The sequence below is a fragment of the Rhinatrema bivittatum genome, chromosome 2 (assembly GCF_901001135.1).
Source record: "Rhinatrema bivittatum chromosome 2, aRhiBiv1.1, whole genome shotgun sequence".
In the NCBI taxonomy this organism is placed as follows: Eukaryota; Metazoa; Chordata; class Amphibia; order Gymnophiona; family Rhinatrematidae; genus Rhinatrema; species Rhinatrema bivittatum.
Genome location: NC_042616.1, coordinates 743190312 through 743206902, shown reverse-complemented (window position 1 = coordinate 743206902; position 16591 = coordinate 743190312). Strand labels below are relative to the sequence as shown.

General features: G+C 41.5%; 1 protein-coding gene across 1 annotated transcript in view; it reads left to right on the top strand.

Annotated features, from left to right (window-relative positions):
- The window catches only part of CSMD3 (CUB and Sushi multiple domains 3), a 3551396-nt gene that overhangs the window by 1828979 nt on the left and 1705826 nt on the right, over window positions 1–16591 (top strand).

The following is a 16591-nucleotide window of genomic DNA, read 5'->3' as shown; positions in this document are numbered from 1 at the left end:
CCGTTACATTCAACCATCTACATTCACCTACTTATCCCTTCACAGGGCAACATTAAAATTAATACCACCCCTCTAATATTCTTTTATTGATATTATTCTCACGTTTTATCAATACCTTACTATTATCTTCACTTCCCAGCTAGATTTTTTGCATGTATTAACATCTCCAAGCCCAAAATTTTTCACATATATTGAAGTTATTACAACCCTACAAGGACCCTTGTTTCACCATATGTGGCTTCTTCAGGGATTCTCTTCTTCAATATCTTCATATACTTGGCAATGTAAATACTCCCCGCAGTTTCAAACTCAATGCCTTGTGCACGGGCGTCCCGAATGCCATATAATGCATATAAGGAATATTACTAATTTCTCACCAAAATACAAGCCAGACAAATATAGCCTAAGTCTTGTTACTCACTCTTTCTACATCTCCGATGTTACTTGACTCAACTCATACCGATATCAACAATCTTCCAATGTATTCCACTCACCATTTACAGGACTTACTATCTACAAAATAATTTATCATATATATCATCTCTTACCAATAAATTTAATCTCGTGTATATCAACGCCACATATTCATGCACTTACTCATACTAATAAGATGGTGTCAACATTATTCCATTGTCCCTCACTGCTCCATGATATCGTCTGGTAATACACCATAAACCTATAACACATACAAATACCTTGTCACATCTTTATACCCCATCCTTTATACCCCATATTTCAATAGTCACTCGCAATACTTACATCAGTCATTTGTCTCCATCAATCCTCAAAACACCTTCAGCCAACGTCTCATCACAACAGAAACTGAATTCTACTTCCTCTTTTTAAATCTCCCGTATAAGTCATAAAAGACACACCCATTCTTCTTCCAACCAATCCGATTCTACTCTCCATCACCCCCCCCCCCCCTCGGTATACCTGTCAGTCTCAATAGTCTTCATCTTCATTCACTATTATGCATAATATGCTGCCCATTCAATATCACTATTAAGACCCCACTGGTATACAGTCTTCCACTGGAAAATAAATTTCTGTTTAGTATGCTTAACCATTTCGTCACATCTCCTCGATATTCCTCTACACATTGCATTACCACAAAAAATCTTAGATCATCAATCTGATGTTGTGCATTAGCCCAGTGAGCCACAAGGGGCGCACCTTCTTTCTGTATCCAAATGTTACTCTTATGTTCAATGATCCGTTGTCGCATCATTTGTTTAGTATATCCTATATATATCAGTTGGCATGGACATATAATGGCATATATAACCTTCTCAGACATACAGGAAAATTCACCCTTCAGAAAATAAGTTATTTTCTTCCCCAAATGTTGAAACCTATCACCTACCAATACATTTCTACATACCGAGCATCCCTGGCATGTTATCTGACCCGTACTGCTATTACCTACATTCTGTCTTTTTTTATTTCCACCTTGAGCTAATAAAGACCTTACATGTTTCCCTTTTGTGAATGCAAACACTGAGAGTTCCTTACATCCCGGAATGGATTTTAGTAGTGGCCAATGTTTTAATATGGCTTTTTTAATAGACATTACCTTAGAGGAATATGGTATACAGCAAACCATCTGGTCTAACTTAGTGCGAACATTTTTTATAAACACATTTTCTGGGATACCCCCAGATAATAAATTTTTTCATCAGCTGCTGTGCCTTATGTTTATATTCAACTGTAAAGTAAAAAAGTCTCCTATACCTCAGAAATTGGCTAATAGGGATGGATTCCCTTAGTCTCCTCGGATGGAAGGATTCAAAATGAAGAATGGAGTTCCTGTCTGTCGGCTTCACATATACTGTGATTACTTGCTTACCATTTTCCCAATATATTTTCATATCCAAAAAGGAGATACAGAATCTCTCAATTTGTAAGGTGAAAACCAGATTATCATCCACCTGATTAATCCATTGTTTGAACATCTGCAACGATTTATCATCCCCCACCCAAATCCAGATTAAGTCATCTATAAAGCATTTATAGAATCTTACATATTTGAACAGGGGGGACGGATAGATATATGTCTCTTCAACCTTGGCCATATATAGGCAAGCCACAGATGGCGCTACTGGGGATCCCATAGGGATCCACTTGACCTGCTTATAAAATACAAACAGTCTAACTTCAGTTAGTCAGCCAGAGTGACTCACTGCTCACTTGATTAACAAATGTTGGTACCTATTCAAACCAAATCATACTACCTCAACACCTTTCCAAGGTGAGTAACTGAACTGAACTTTTCAATCTTTTTACTTAGGTATACACTGCTCCTAGCTTATTTCTAGCTTCTGGCTATTTTTGTGGGGTTTTTTTTTGTGTGTGTTTTTTTAAATACAAACACTCAGTTCTGCTTACTAGCTGCCTTACAGACTTTTAAAAATAAACACACTACCTACTGCTTACTAGCTGCTTTATTGACTGAGTGTTTAAAAATACAAACAGTCTAACTTGTTTATTCACTGCCTTACTGACTATTAAAAGCACAAAAACACTAAATAATATTCCGAAATAGTTAAATTTGTCCCAATACTTTTAAAAAAGACAATGTCCCAAGCAAAAACTTACTGATTCCTTTCAGCAAGGTGATCCTCTCCTCACAGTGCTCCCTGGCACTGTTGGGACCTGGGAAACCTCACCACTCTTTCTGCTGCCAGCTAGGGATGGTCAGAGGGACGCCATACGTTGCATTTGGGATTCATATTCGTTTGGGGGCAGATACGTTGCATTCGTCAAGGGGGCCCCTGATACGTTCATGCATTCATTCTTATTTGTTTCCCGGCTAAAATTAAATTAACTATAACCCCCATGCTCCTGACACCCCCAAGACTTACCAAAAATCCCTGGTGGTCCAGCGGGGGGTCCGGGAGCCATCTCATGCACTCACACCCTCGGTTGCCGGTGTTCAAACTGGCGCCAATAGCCTTTGACCTTACTATGTCACAGAGGCTACCGGTGCCATTGGTCGGCACCATCTTGTGCTCCTACCATGTGACAGGGGCTGACCAATGGAACCGGTAGTCCCTGTGACATAGTAAGGGCAAAGGCTATTGGCGCCATTTTGATTACTGGCAGTCGACGGCCTGAGTGCACGAGATGGCTCCCGGACCCCCGCTGGACCACCAGGGACTTTTGGCAAGTCTTCTGGGGGTCAGGAGGTTCCCCCAAGACTTGCAAAAAGTCCCTGGTGGTCCAGCGTATAGGGCCATATTCATTGTATTCATGGGGAAGCAAAACGTATTGCGATTCCCCACAAATACAACTAATCTTCGCCGAATTATTCGGCCGTCTAAAGGAGCGAATTTAAACAAACCCCCCACCCTCCTGACCCCCCCCCCCCCCCCAAGACTTACAAAAGCTCCCTGGTGGTCCAGCAGGGGTCTGGGAACGACCTCCTGCACTCGGGCTGTCGGCTGCCAGTATTCAAAATGGTGCCGATAGCCTTTGCCCTCACTATGTCACAGGAGCTAAGATGGTGCCGGCCATCCATTGCTCCTACCATGTGACAGGGGCTGACCTATGGCACCGGTAGCCCCTGTGACAAAGTAAGGTCAAAGGCTATTGGTGCTATTTTGAATACTGGCAGCCGAGGGCGTGAGTGCAGGAGATGGCTCCCGGTCTCCCCTGCTGGATCACCAGGGAGTTTTTGTAAGTCTTGGGGGGGTCAGGAGGGTGGGGGGTTTGTTTAAATTTGCTCCTTTAGACGGCTGAATAATTCGGCGAAGATTCATTGTATTCGTGGGGAATCGCGATACATTTTGCTTCCCCATGAATACAACGAATATGGCCCTATACGTTGCCGATTACCAATACGTAGGAAACGAATGCACACCCCTACTGCCAGCCTTCTTGCTGGGTAATCCAACTAGCCCTGGCCCTACTGCTGCACTGATTCAGCCATCATGGCCCCACTGCTGAGGCTTTTTCCTTCACTTCAGCAGCATGTCAGCCTATTCCTCAACTCCAGTTGAGTACGTGTGTGCATTCTCACCTGCATGGCATAGCTCATCTGCAGCCCTTACAATTTTATAATGTATAGAGATAAAAAGAACACATGCCTTTTTACAATGTCACATAAAAACGATAATATGAGAACTAAGTAGTGTCTGCATGCCTGTATGGGCATGGAAGAAGCTGAAAAAGGATGCAAGAAAGCATTTACAGAGAGGGAGAAGAAAATATACCACATGTATCAATTGGATCTATGTTTTCTTCCCAGCAGCTCATGCAATCGTGGAAGAGCTGTCTCATTCTACAATAGATTCTACAGGGCAAAGTGTGCAATGAGAATAAGAATGCATTATTTTTTATTTTACATATGTATAAGCCTCCTGTTTAATTCTCTATTCTTAGTGTGCTCTAAAGAGTCTTGATGCGCATGCTAAAGTTTATGGTATAGGCCCTATATGTTGATTGCATTCTGATAGAGTTTGTCATTACCCCAGAATTCTGCTGAGACCATAAATGCAATCTGTTGTCGTATTTCAGAAAATCTTGTCTGAGAATTCTTATGGTTGTGCATATTTTTTAGACATATTTATTATTCTATGATGTTCAGCACAGCAGAAAGACTGTTCCTATGATGCCAGCATTGGACTAGGATAGCATCTGGTGCTATTCATGCTGATTTATTCTTTACTTTATGAGACTCCATATGTGATATGAATATGTATGGATGCATGTTTGCATATCTCATATATTCTATGTCTAGCAGGAAATAATTTTAACATATAACGAATACATCTTTTTAAATAAGATAGAATGCATTTTAAATCAATCTGTTAAAGGTAGTATGGTACCACAGGGTGACACAAACAATTACTTCTAAACTAAAGGGATTTGCCAGAGTTAATGTAATAGGAATAGCTGAGATTTGTTTACAACCCTGATGTAGCAGTTAGGATACACAAATTGAAACAACAGACGTTCAGGTGCAGCTTATTACTGAGTGGCTCAGCAGGATGGGACAATCTTGTTACCCTAGTTTCAATATGTTTGCCGATGGATCATGGAACAAAATGAGGGTAAAACAGAATTTTCAATAAGAGGCATACAGAATTAGGCAGATATGAGTCAGGGGTTTTAATGATTAATTTGATTTCCTTTGAAGAGAAAGAGACTGAGTTAATGTTATCTGTTGATGATCCAGATCTGAAGAATCAGAGAAAATACAAACCTTGAATAAAAAATGTGACTCAGTACATATTTTCTTCTATCTGGGGAAAGCACTACCCCAGACTGAGAGGAAATAGAAAGATTTTTCTGTTAGGTAAGGGGAGTGATCCCCTGGAATTCTGCACATTATTTCCCCTCAGTTAGTATTCTTGGGTTCAGTAGATTTTCACTCCTTTACCAGCAGAAGAAAGATATGTGGATATTATTATTATTATTTATTAGGCTTTATATACTGCCTGCAAAAAAATTTAACCAAGTGGTTTACATTAAAAACATTCATAAAATCTTAATGTAGGTACATGTAAAACAATATTAACATCCTTTAATTCAAATCATAAATATGTGTAACACAAAGCACCATATGATCTACAACAATATAAAAGAGCATGGGTCAGATAAACAAAAAAACACCAGAATTTATTATCAAAACTTGTTGGAATAGCCATGTTTTTAGTGCCTTCCTGAACTTCGCAAAATTATAATTTTTTTTAAGAACATAACAACATAAGAAATTGCCACTCTGGGTCAGACCAAGGGTCCATCAAGTCCAGCATCCTGTTTCCAACAGAGGCCAAACCAGGCCACAAGAACCTGGCAATTATCCAAACACTAAGAAGATCCCATGCTACTGATGCAATTAATAGCAGTGGCTATTCCCTAAGTAAACTTGATTAATAACCATTAATGGACTTCTCCAAGAACTTACCAAACCTTTTTTGAACCCAGCTACACTAACTGCACTAACCACATCCTCTGGCAACAAATTCCAGAGCTTTATTGTGCATTGAGTGAAAAATAATTTTCTCTGATTAGTCTTAAATGTGCCCCATGCTAACTTCATGGAATGCCCCCTAGTCCTTCTATTATTCGAAAGTGTAAATAACCAATTCACATCTACTTGTTCAAGACCTCTCATGATCTTAAAGACCTCTATCATATCCCCCCCCCCCCCCTCAGCTGTCTCTTCTCCAAGCTGAACAGCCCTAACCTCATCAGCCTTTCTTCATAGGGGACCTGTTCCATCCCCTTCATGATTTTGGTTGCTCTTCTCTGTACCTTCTCCATCGCAACTATATATTTTTTTAGATGCGGCGTCCAGAATTGTACACAGTATTCAAGGTGTGGTCTCACCATGGAGCGATATAGAGGCATTATGACATTTTCCGTTTTATTAACCATTCCCTTCCTAATAATTCCTAGCATTTTGTTTGCTTTTTTTGACTGCTGCAGCACACTGAGCCGATGATTTTAAAGTATTATCCAATATTATGCCTAGATCTTTTTCCTGGGTGGTAGCTCCTAATATGGTACCTAACCGTGTAACTACAGCAAGGGTTATTTCACCCTATATGCAACACCTTGCACTTGTCCACATTAAATTTCATCTGCCATTTGGATGCCCAATCTTCCAGTCTTGCAAGGTCCTCCTGTAATGTATCACAGTCTGCTTGTGATTTAACTACTCTGAATAATTTTGTATCATCCGCAAATTTGTTAACCTCACTCATCGTATTCCATTCCAGATCATTTATATATATATTGAAAAGCACCAATCCAAGTACAGATCCCTGAGGCACTCCACTATTTACCCTTTTCCACTGAGAAAATTGACCATTTAATCCTACTCTGTTTCCTGTCTTTTAACCAGTTTGTAATCCACGAAAGGACATCGCCTCCTATCCCATGACTTTTTAGTTTTCATAGAAGCCTCTCATGAGGGACTTTGTCAAACGCCTTCTGAAAATCCAAATACACTACATCTACTGGTTCACCTTTATCCACATGTTTATTAACCCCTTCAAAAAAATGAAGCAGATTTATTAGGCAAGACTTCTCTTGGGTAAATCCGTGTTGACTGTGTTCTCCCTAGATATCTATTGGCAAAGTGCTCCAGAGAGCTGGAGCCTGGTAACAAAAAGATATGTCTCTGGTACTATCCAGCCTAATCACAGAGAGGGAAGGAAAATACGGTAGAGTTTTTTGAGAGGAGTGTAATATGCATAATGGTGCATATGGAACTAAATTATTTGCCAGGTAAATAGGAAAGCCAGAATATAAGGCTAAAAAATTATACATAGTACTTTAAATTTAATCTGACAACTGAAGGCAGTCAGTGTAGACTCAGAGATACATGATCACATTATTTTTTTACCCATACATTATTTTGGCTGCAGTATTCTGCAAAAACTTCAAATTTTTAATTTGCTAGTTTAGCAGCCCCAGTTAAAGGGAATTACAATAACCAAGACTAGAAATTATGAAAGCATGAACCAGTAATTTTAAATCTTATGTTACTAATAAAGTATGCTGTTGACCAATATATCGCAATAAGAAAAATTATTTTTGAATGATAGCAGAAATATTTTGAATCAATCTGAACCCAAGGGTTGCAACAACATTTTGATTGGGATAGTTGTATTGAGCATAACTGTTGTGGTAGCCTGGATGGCATCATGATGATATATCCAAATTGCCTTCTAATTAACAGGGTTCACCTGATGAGTGAGCCAACCTGCCTCTCCGGCCCAAAAGTTATTGAAAGAAAAGAAGAAGAATGAAGTCCTTAAATCAACAAAGTTGGTAATTTGGATGTGTCTGAATAAAAAGACGGACATAACCCACATCTTTGGATTAAAGTAGCAAGTGGGGAGAATATGGTAATATGGTAACTTAAGGCCAATAATTTAAATGTGTTGTTTCAACTCAATTTGAAAAGATTGATCAATTGAATAGGAATAGCTGAAAAGCTGAATCAGTTATACCAATTTCATGAATTTTGGCTAGAAGGAGACCAATGTTGATGGTGTCAAAAGCGACACTTACTCATTATTTCAAAAGGACTATAAGTGCATCTCTGCCTCCATTGGCCTAGTCTCTGATGTCACTAATTAAGGAAACTAGAGCAGAATCAGTGCTGTGTCCCTTTCTGAATCCATATGGAGAGGGATGAAATATATTAGTTTTTGAGGCAAAATCATATAACTGATTAAACATGATTTTCTCAATTATTTTGGCAAGCATTGGGAGATTTGAGATAGGCCTATAGTTTATAAAAATATCTGGATCCAAAGATTGCTTCTTAAGAAGAGGACAAGTTGACTAGAAAGGAAGCTTGTAGTTAAAGAATTGATAACAATAGAGGAAATTGTTTTGGCTAAACCCAACAATTAATTTTTCAGAAACCGTGAAGGCATAAGCTCCATTTGTGAAGTAGTAAGATGAAGTGATGAAGCAATAAATCGATTCCAGCAGCTGACAGAAGATTAAATGAGGACAGGGTACATGACAAAGAAGAGGGGGAGATTATGTCTAAAGACTGATCTGATGATTCACCAGATTTAAAACATTCACAGATAGTGTTAATCTTGTTAAAGAAAAAGTTCACAAAACTAATAGCCAAATAGGAAGAGTGAATTGATGGTTGAGGTACTGGCTATTTAAAAAAAAACAAAAAACTGGCTATAGTCTTAAAAAAACAGCATGGTTGATTTTTGGCAGATTTAATTTTGTTAGAAATATATATATTTTTTTTGCTGATATTAAAGCATTCTGATCATGTTTGTTAGCCATTGTTTCTAGAGTCCTTGGCCTGATTTTCAAAAGCAATTATATGCTTAAAAATGTGTTTTATCTGTGTAAGTAGACTTTTAAGATTGCTCGCATATTTATCATTGAATTGTTCATAAGATTTGCCCATGTAAGAGTGCTTTATGAAGGTAATTTTAAAAAGGTGTTTCATGTATAAATGTAACATACTATTGTAGCAATTTAAAAACGCCATTTATATGTGTAAAGTGCACTTACACATGAATATCCTATGGAATGTCCTATGGAATAACCTATGGCATATATTGTAGCAATTTCAAAAGCCCACTTACATGGATAAATAGCATTTACACGTATAAAATCTAATTTTAAGTGTGTAATTGATTTTTAAAATCAGACCTTAAGGGGGTAATTTTCAAAAGGAGTTACATGCGTAAATGTAGCTACTATTGTAGCTACATTTACACAAGTGCACTTATGTGAGTAAATCCTATAGACAAGTCAATGGCATATATTGTAGCAATTTTCAAAAACCCACTTACTCAAGTAAAGTGAATTTACTCCAGTAAACCTGGTTTTTACGCGAGTAAATGCTTTTTAAAATCAGGCCCTTAGTGTGTAAATGGAGTTTGAAAATTGCTACACTATTATGTTACATTTACATGTCTAACTATTTTGAAAATTCACCTGTATGCATACAAATTCCTTCTAAACTATATGCACCAAATAGAAAATGTAATTGTATACACATAATTTTACCAGGATAATTAATAGAGCAAACGTGTACATGGAAGTTCATTTTGAAAATTGGTATAACTTGGGCATATAACTGCTAGAAATATTGGGGTAGATTTTTAAAAACTGCGCAATCGCGTACTTTTGTTTGCGCAGCAGGCGCAAACAAAAGTACGCTGGATTTTATAAGATACGCGCGTAGCCGCACATATCTTCTAAAATCCTGGATCGGCGCGTGCAAGGCTGCCGATTTTGGGCAGCCGGAGCGCGCTGAGCCGCGCAGCCTGCCTCCGTTCCTTCCGAGGCCGCTCCGAAATCGGAGCGGCCTCGGAGGGAACTCTCTTTCGCCCTCCCCTCACCTTCCCCTCCCTTCCTCTACCTAAACCCCCCCCCCCCCCGGCCCTATCTAAACCCCCCCCCCTACCTTTATCCATGGATTTACGCCTCCCGGAGGGAGACGTAAATCCACGCGCGCCAGCGGGCTGCTGGCGCGCCGAGACCCAACCCGGGGGCGGTTCCGGAGGGCGCGGCCACGCCCCTGGAGCGCCCCCGGGCCGGCACCACGCCCCGGACCCCACCCCCCAAATGCCGTGCCACGCCCCCAAACGCGGGGTCACTCGGCGACGCCCCCCGACATGCCCCTTTTCAGAAACCCCGGGACTTACGCGAGTCCCGGGGTTCTGCGCGCGCCGGCGGCCTATGGAAAATAGGAGCGCCGGCGCGCAAGGCCCTGCTCGCATAAATCCGGGCGGATTTATGCGAGCAGGGCTTTGAAAATCCGCCCGATTATGTGCCCTGTTATAAAATGACCATATATATGAACTCCCCAAAAAACCTGTTTTAATCTGTTTTGGTTTCATCACAGCTACCAGAGTATATTTGCCCTTTTGAAACATTGATTCTGTCTAATTTACCAGAAATAGTTAATTACATCAGCAAACTCTGCTTTCTAAAAATAAAAAAAATCCAATGTTTCAAAGTTATTGAATGTAAAGGGAAAGCATCCAGACCAGGATCTGGCTGATGATGACAACTTTGGGCAGACAGCCTGCTAACCACTTCTCACTCAATAGAGTTTGTAGGGATAGGAGGGAGAATATGGCAGCAAGACTCAATGGTCCTTAGTGTTGTATCATGTAGAAGAAAACCTCCAGTACTGGTTGGTAATTTCCTCTGGTGGGAACTTGGAGAGGGGAGAGTCTGCTGCGAAGATAAAGGAGCGGGAATGCAAAGTTTATTAAATACACTGTATTATTGTTTGCACAGTTATCATACTTTAAAAATGATCTAGCCTATAATCTTAGCAATTTTTTTAATTTTTATATCAAATTGGGGCTTCAATTACAATTGCATCCTTTTCTTAATATTGCTAAACTGTAATTATTAATAGGCTATACAGGAAGATTTATATGTGCATAAGATACCTTGAATAGTGAGATGTTGCATATATTATTAAATAGGATAATAATGATGTTCTAGAAGAACTAATTAGAAGAAAACTCATTAACTAATGTCTCAAGATACATATGACTAGGGTGAAGTTTTGACAGTAATTGCTTCTTATATAAAGACATGTGTTCATTATAACAAAATATAGTTAGTAAGCTTACTTAGGTTAATATCTCCCTATTTATGGTAATGCAATTAAAATAATCTAATGATATCTTGCTTGTGGTAATTTCAACTGAGATTTTTTGTTTATCCTTTAACATGGGGAATTGTCCGTTTTACAGGTAGATATCTAGCAGGCTGATATACTAACCTACAGGAGTTCCCATGGGTTAGCAGCCTCGTTCACTTGCAAGTTTTCTGTACATGCAGATTTTAGGTAGAGCATTAGCATGCTAACCTGAGCTCCAGGGCCTTCCAAAAATATAACTACAGTTTTTTCAAAGCATTTCACTAACTCAAATTAATCAAAAACCAGATGGGTAAATTTTAAAAAGAAACCCATGTGCGCCCATAAATGCGTGAGCAAAAATACACTTCATTTTAGAAAGTACGTGCAGGGCATTTAATATACTGTTGCTGCATAGGGATGTGAATCGTTTTTTGACAATTTAAAAAAAATCGTCAGATATGTTTTAAATTGTCAAAAATCGTTAAGAGTCGCGATATAATAGAAATTCCCCCTATTTATCGTGAAAAATTGTAAATCAGGGGAGGGGAGAGGGCGGGAAAACTGGCACACCAAAACAATCCTAAACCCACCCCAACCCTATAAAACTAATCCCTTACCTTCCCCCACCCTCCTGAACCCCCCCAAAATATTTTACGAGTACCTGGTGGTCCAGTGGGGGCACGGGGACTGATCTCCCGCTCTCGGGCCATCGGCGCCATTTTGGCTGCCACTCAAAAATGGCATCGATGGCCCAATAAAGAAAAAAAACCCCACCCGACCCTTTAAAAATGACCCCTTAGCTTCCCCCACCCTCCCGAGCCCCCCAAAACATTTTAAAATTACCTGGTGGTCTAGTGGTGGTCCCGGGAGCGATCTCCCGTTCTCAGGCCGTCGGCTGCCACTCATAAAAATGGCGCCGATGGCCCTTTGCCCTTACCATGTGACAGGGTATCCATGCCATTGGCCGGCCCCTGTCACATGGTAGGAACACTGGCTGGCCAGCACCATCCTTAAAGATGGCCGGCGCCAGGTACTCGTAAAAAGTTTTGGGGGGGTTCGGGAGGGTGGGGGAAGGTAAGGGGTCAATTGTAAAGGGTCGGGCCTCACTAAAAAAAAATTAACAATGTGAATTGGAACCGATTCCGATTCACATCACCATCAATCAGATTTTTTTCTCCCTCTAGCAGAACCTGATCTTTAAGACGATCGGGCACATGATTCACATCCCTATTGCTGCATGTAATTCTACAGCCTTTGCACATGTATCTCATCTTGTGTGCTTGAAGAGAATGAGAGAGAGAAAGGAGAGAGTGAGCACCTCTTATAGGATCAGAAAAGTCTAACAAGAGGAGTTGATTTGTATACTGTAGTGCTAGTTACATTGTACAAATCTACTCTTGTTCATCACTTATAAGGGCTATAATTCTTTACTGATGTCAATTATACTATGAATATGTCTGAATGTAACAACACCCATCCTAACCCCAACACACCTCCCGAAAACCCACCCCAATTCAAAGTGCCCCTCTAGAGTGGTACCTATATATAGAGTATCAGACTAACTCTATACAGGTGTTCTCTCTCTCTTTCTCTCCCGCCCTACCCCAGGCTCCTGTGCCTCATGAGGAGCAGTAGCAAAGTTACTCAGGAAACATACATGGATTGCCTTTGCAAAACTTGTCATTATGCACATAAGTCTTGGCCCTTCCCCCTAAATTCCCATGACCTGCCCCTAATCTGAATGAATGTACATGTGCCCTTCCCAGCTTCTTAAAATTCACATTGTTCAACTCGTGCAAAAATGGCCAAATACGTATGTGGCCATTTTTGCGCAAGCAACACTTTTAAAATCTACCTCAGAATGCTAGGAGGTCTTAATAGGCTGTTTTTTGCAAAAAATAAAAAGATAACTATACCTCAATGATTGTTTTTCAAAAAACCAGTTCATGAAGACCTCTTAGCTTACTGGATTTTGTTGAATCCTGAGTTACTGAGCTACTTTGCATGATATTGCATTAAAGCAGTTCATTGGTATCTCTTTAACTTTTGCACAAGGTGGTCTACACACAAAAGCCTATTAGGTATGAGGGAGACATTTTGAAAATGTTTTCACAAATGATCCTTCCTTGCATTTATTCACAAAAGCTAGAAATGCAGATGCATTTGCATATTTCAGGATTTTTGCACATTTTAATGCACCTCAGCCCCCATCTGCAAAAAATGTGCAGATCCATACACCAACGTATTAGATTGAGGTTTTTGTGTCATAATTTTTCATGTATCTGTGTTTAGAGTCAAACTGAATCCAGTACCCTTTCCTATGTATTTTCTCTTTCCCCTTTGTGATTCTTGTGAATGAACTTTAGTGGGACTCTGCTTTATTCTCAAGATACAGTCCCCAAATGCCTTCAGAACAGATAGATTTATTCACAAGGGGATGAGAGACAAGCATAATATTCCCTAATTAAATGTCGTTTTATTTGACCTTTAATCTAAATCTAGAGCCTTTTCTTTGAGAATCAGGTACAGTACTAGTATGTCTGCCCTTCTCTTTTCTTTTTTTTCTAAGGGGTACTTTTTCTTATCATTGTTCTATACCAACTTATGTTTTCTTCATTTACTTAATTTATGCAATGATTGAGAACAATCATTAATACAACTTTCTTTTTCTATGTCATTCTGATTGGTATAGATCAAGATAAGAATATAAGAAGTGCCATGCTGGGTCGTATCTAAGTCCATCAAACCCAGCATTCTCTTTCTGATAGGGGCCAGTCTACGTCATAAGTATCTATCAGATCCCAAATAGTTAATCTATTTCATGTGTCTCACTCCCTAAGGGGCGGATTTTAAAACAATACGCGCGCCGGTACTTTTGTTCGCACCACCGGCGCGAACAAAAGTACACCAGATTTTATAAGATACGCGCGTAGCCGCGCGTATCTTATAAAATCCGGAGTCGGCGCGCGCAAGGGGGTGCACATTTGTGCAACCTGCGCGCACCGAGCCCAGCACGGCCCTCGGAGGGAACTTTTCTTCGCCCTCCCCCCACCTTCCCCTCCCTTCCCCTACCTAACCCACGCCCCCCGGCTCTATCTAAACCCCCCCCCCTACCTTTGTCGGCAAAGTTACGCCTGCTGAAAGGAGGCGTAACTTTGCGCGCGTCGCCGGCAGCCCCGCTCCATCCTCCGGTCCCGGGGGCGTGGTCCGGAGGCCTCGACCATGCCCCCCTGGCCGGCGCCACGCCCCCGGGCCCGCCCCCGAAACGCCGTGGCACGCCCCCAAAATGCCGCGTTGTTTCGGGAACGCCCCCGGACACGCCCCCTCCCTCCCCGTTTCGAAAGCCCCGGGACTTACGTGCGTCCCGGGGCTTTACGTGCACCGGTGGCCTATGCAAAATAGGCGCACCGGCGCGCGCAGGGGTTTTAAAATCCACCCCAAAGTCTTCTTGGCTAATGACTTTTCATGGACTTTTTCATCAGAAACTTATCCAGCCCTCTTTTGAACTTTATTATATTATTTGCCTTGACCATATACTCTGAAAACAGAGTCCATGGCTTGATTGGGAATGAAAAAATACTTCCTACAATTTGTCTTAAATCTGCTTGCTGCATGTTTTACAGAATATCCCCAAGTGTTGTTACTCATGCACTCTGTGGAATGTTCTCTACAATCTGGTAGGGATGTGAATCGTTTTTGAACGATTAAAATTATCGTCCGATAATTTTAAAATCGTTCTAAACCGTTAGAGTACACGATACAATACAAATGCCCATGATTTATCGTCAGGAGCATTTATATTGTATCGTTAAATAGGGCATGGGAATTATTTGGGGGAGGGTGGGAAAACTGGCACACCAACACAACCTCTAAACCCACCCCGACCTTTTAAAACAAATTCCTTACACTCCCCCACCCTCCCGAACCCCCCCAAAATGTTAAATTACCTGGTGGTCCAATGGGGGGGGGGGGTCCCCGGCGCGATCTCCCGCTCTCGGGCCATCGGCGCCATTTTGGCTACCACTGATAAAAAGGCGCCGATGGCCCGAAAAAATAACCCCACCCCGACCCTTTTCAAATTACCCCTTTGCTTCTCCCACCCACCCGACCCCCCCAGAAACCTTTTAGATGTACCTGGTGGTCTAGCGGGGGGTCCAGGAGCCATCCCTTCAATCGTGCCGGTGCTGGAGATTTCAAAATGGCGCCGATCGCCTTTGCCCTTACCTTGTCACAGGGAGCGACGGTCGCTCCCTGTGACAAGTTAAGGGCAAAGGCGATCGGCGCCATTTTGAAACCTCCAGCACCGGCACCGGCACGATTGAATGGATGGCTCCTGGACCCCCCCGCTAGACCACCAGGTACATCTAAAAGGTTTTTGGGTGGGTCGGGAGGGTGGGAGAAGCAAAGGGGTAATTTGAAAAGGGTCGGGGTGGGGTTTTTTTTTCGGGCCATCGGCGCCTTTTTATCAGTGGTAGCCAAAATGGTGCCGATGGCCCGAGAGCGGGAGATCGCGCCGGGGACCCCCCCCCCCACCGGACCACCAGGTAATTTAACATTTTTTAGGGGGGGGGGTCAGTGGGGTTTTGTTTATCTGCTCAGGCCTCACTAAAAATTTAACAATGTGAATTGGAATCGGAACGATTCTAATTCACAATCTCTAACAATCCAATTTTTCCCTCCCACCATCCGAACCTGATCGTTAAGACGATCGGGCACACTATTCACATCTCTACAATCTGGTGTCTGCCAGTTTACTAGACAATTTTGATTTTGCCATTCAGGTAGAGAAAAATCAGGACGTCTCCTAATGAATCTACTAGCAATTCTACCTAATAATATACTCATTTATGTACTAAAATCATTCATTAAGACACTGTCAGCACCCGCTCTCCCAACGCGGGCCCAGTCCACTCTTCTGGGTGCGCGATCCAGGATTTAAATGAGGGCCCACAGTAAAAAGACGCACTAGGAACACTAGCGCGTCCCTAGTGCCTCCTTTTTGACAGGAGCGGCGGCTGTCAGCGGGTTTGACAGCCAATGCTCAATTTAGCCGGCCTTGGTTCTCAAACACGCTGACAGCCATGGGTTCAGAAAAAGAACGCCGGCATAATTGAGTGTCCGTCTTCCAACCCGCGGGCCGATTTAAATTATTTTTTTTTTAATTTTTAATTTTGGGGCCTCCAACTTAATATTGCTATGATATTAAGTCGGAGGGTGTACAGAAAAGCAGTTTTTTCTGCTTTTCTGTACACTTTCCCGGTGCCGGCAGAAATTAATGCCAGCCTTTGGGCAGGCATTAATTTCTGAAAGTAAAATGTGCGGCTTGGCTACACATTTTACTTTCTGTATGGTGCGGGAATAACTAATAGGCCCATCAACATGCATTTGCATGTTTCAGGCGCTATTAGTTTCGAGGGGGTTGGCCACGCGTTTTTGATGCACTATTATCCCTTACTGTATAAGGGATAACAATAGCGCATCAAA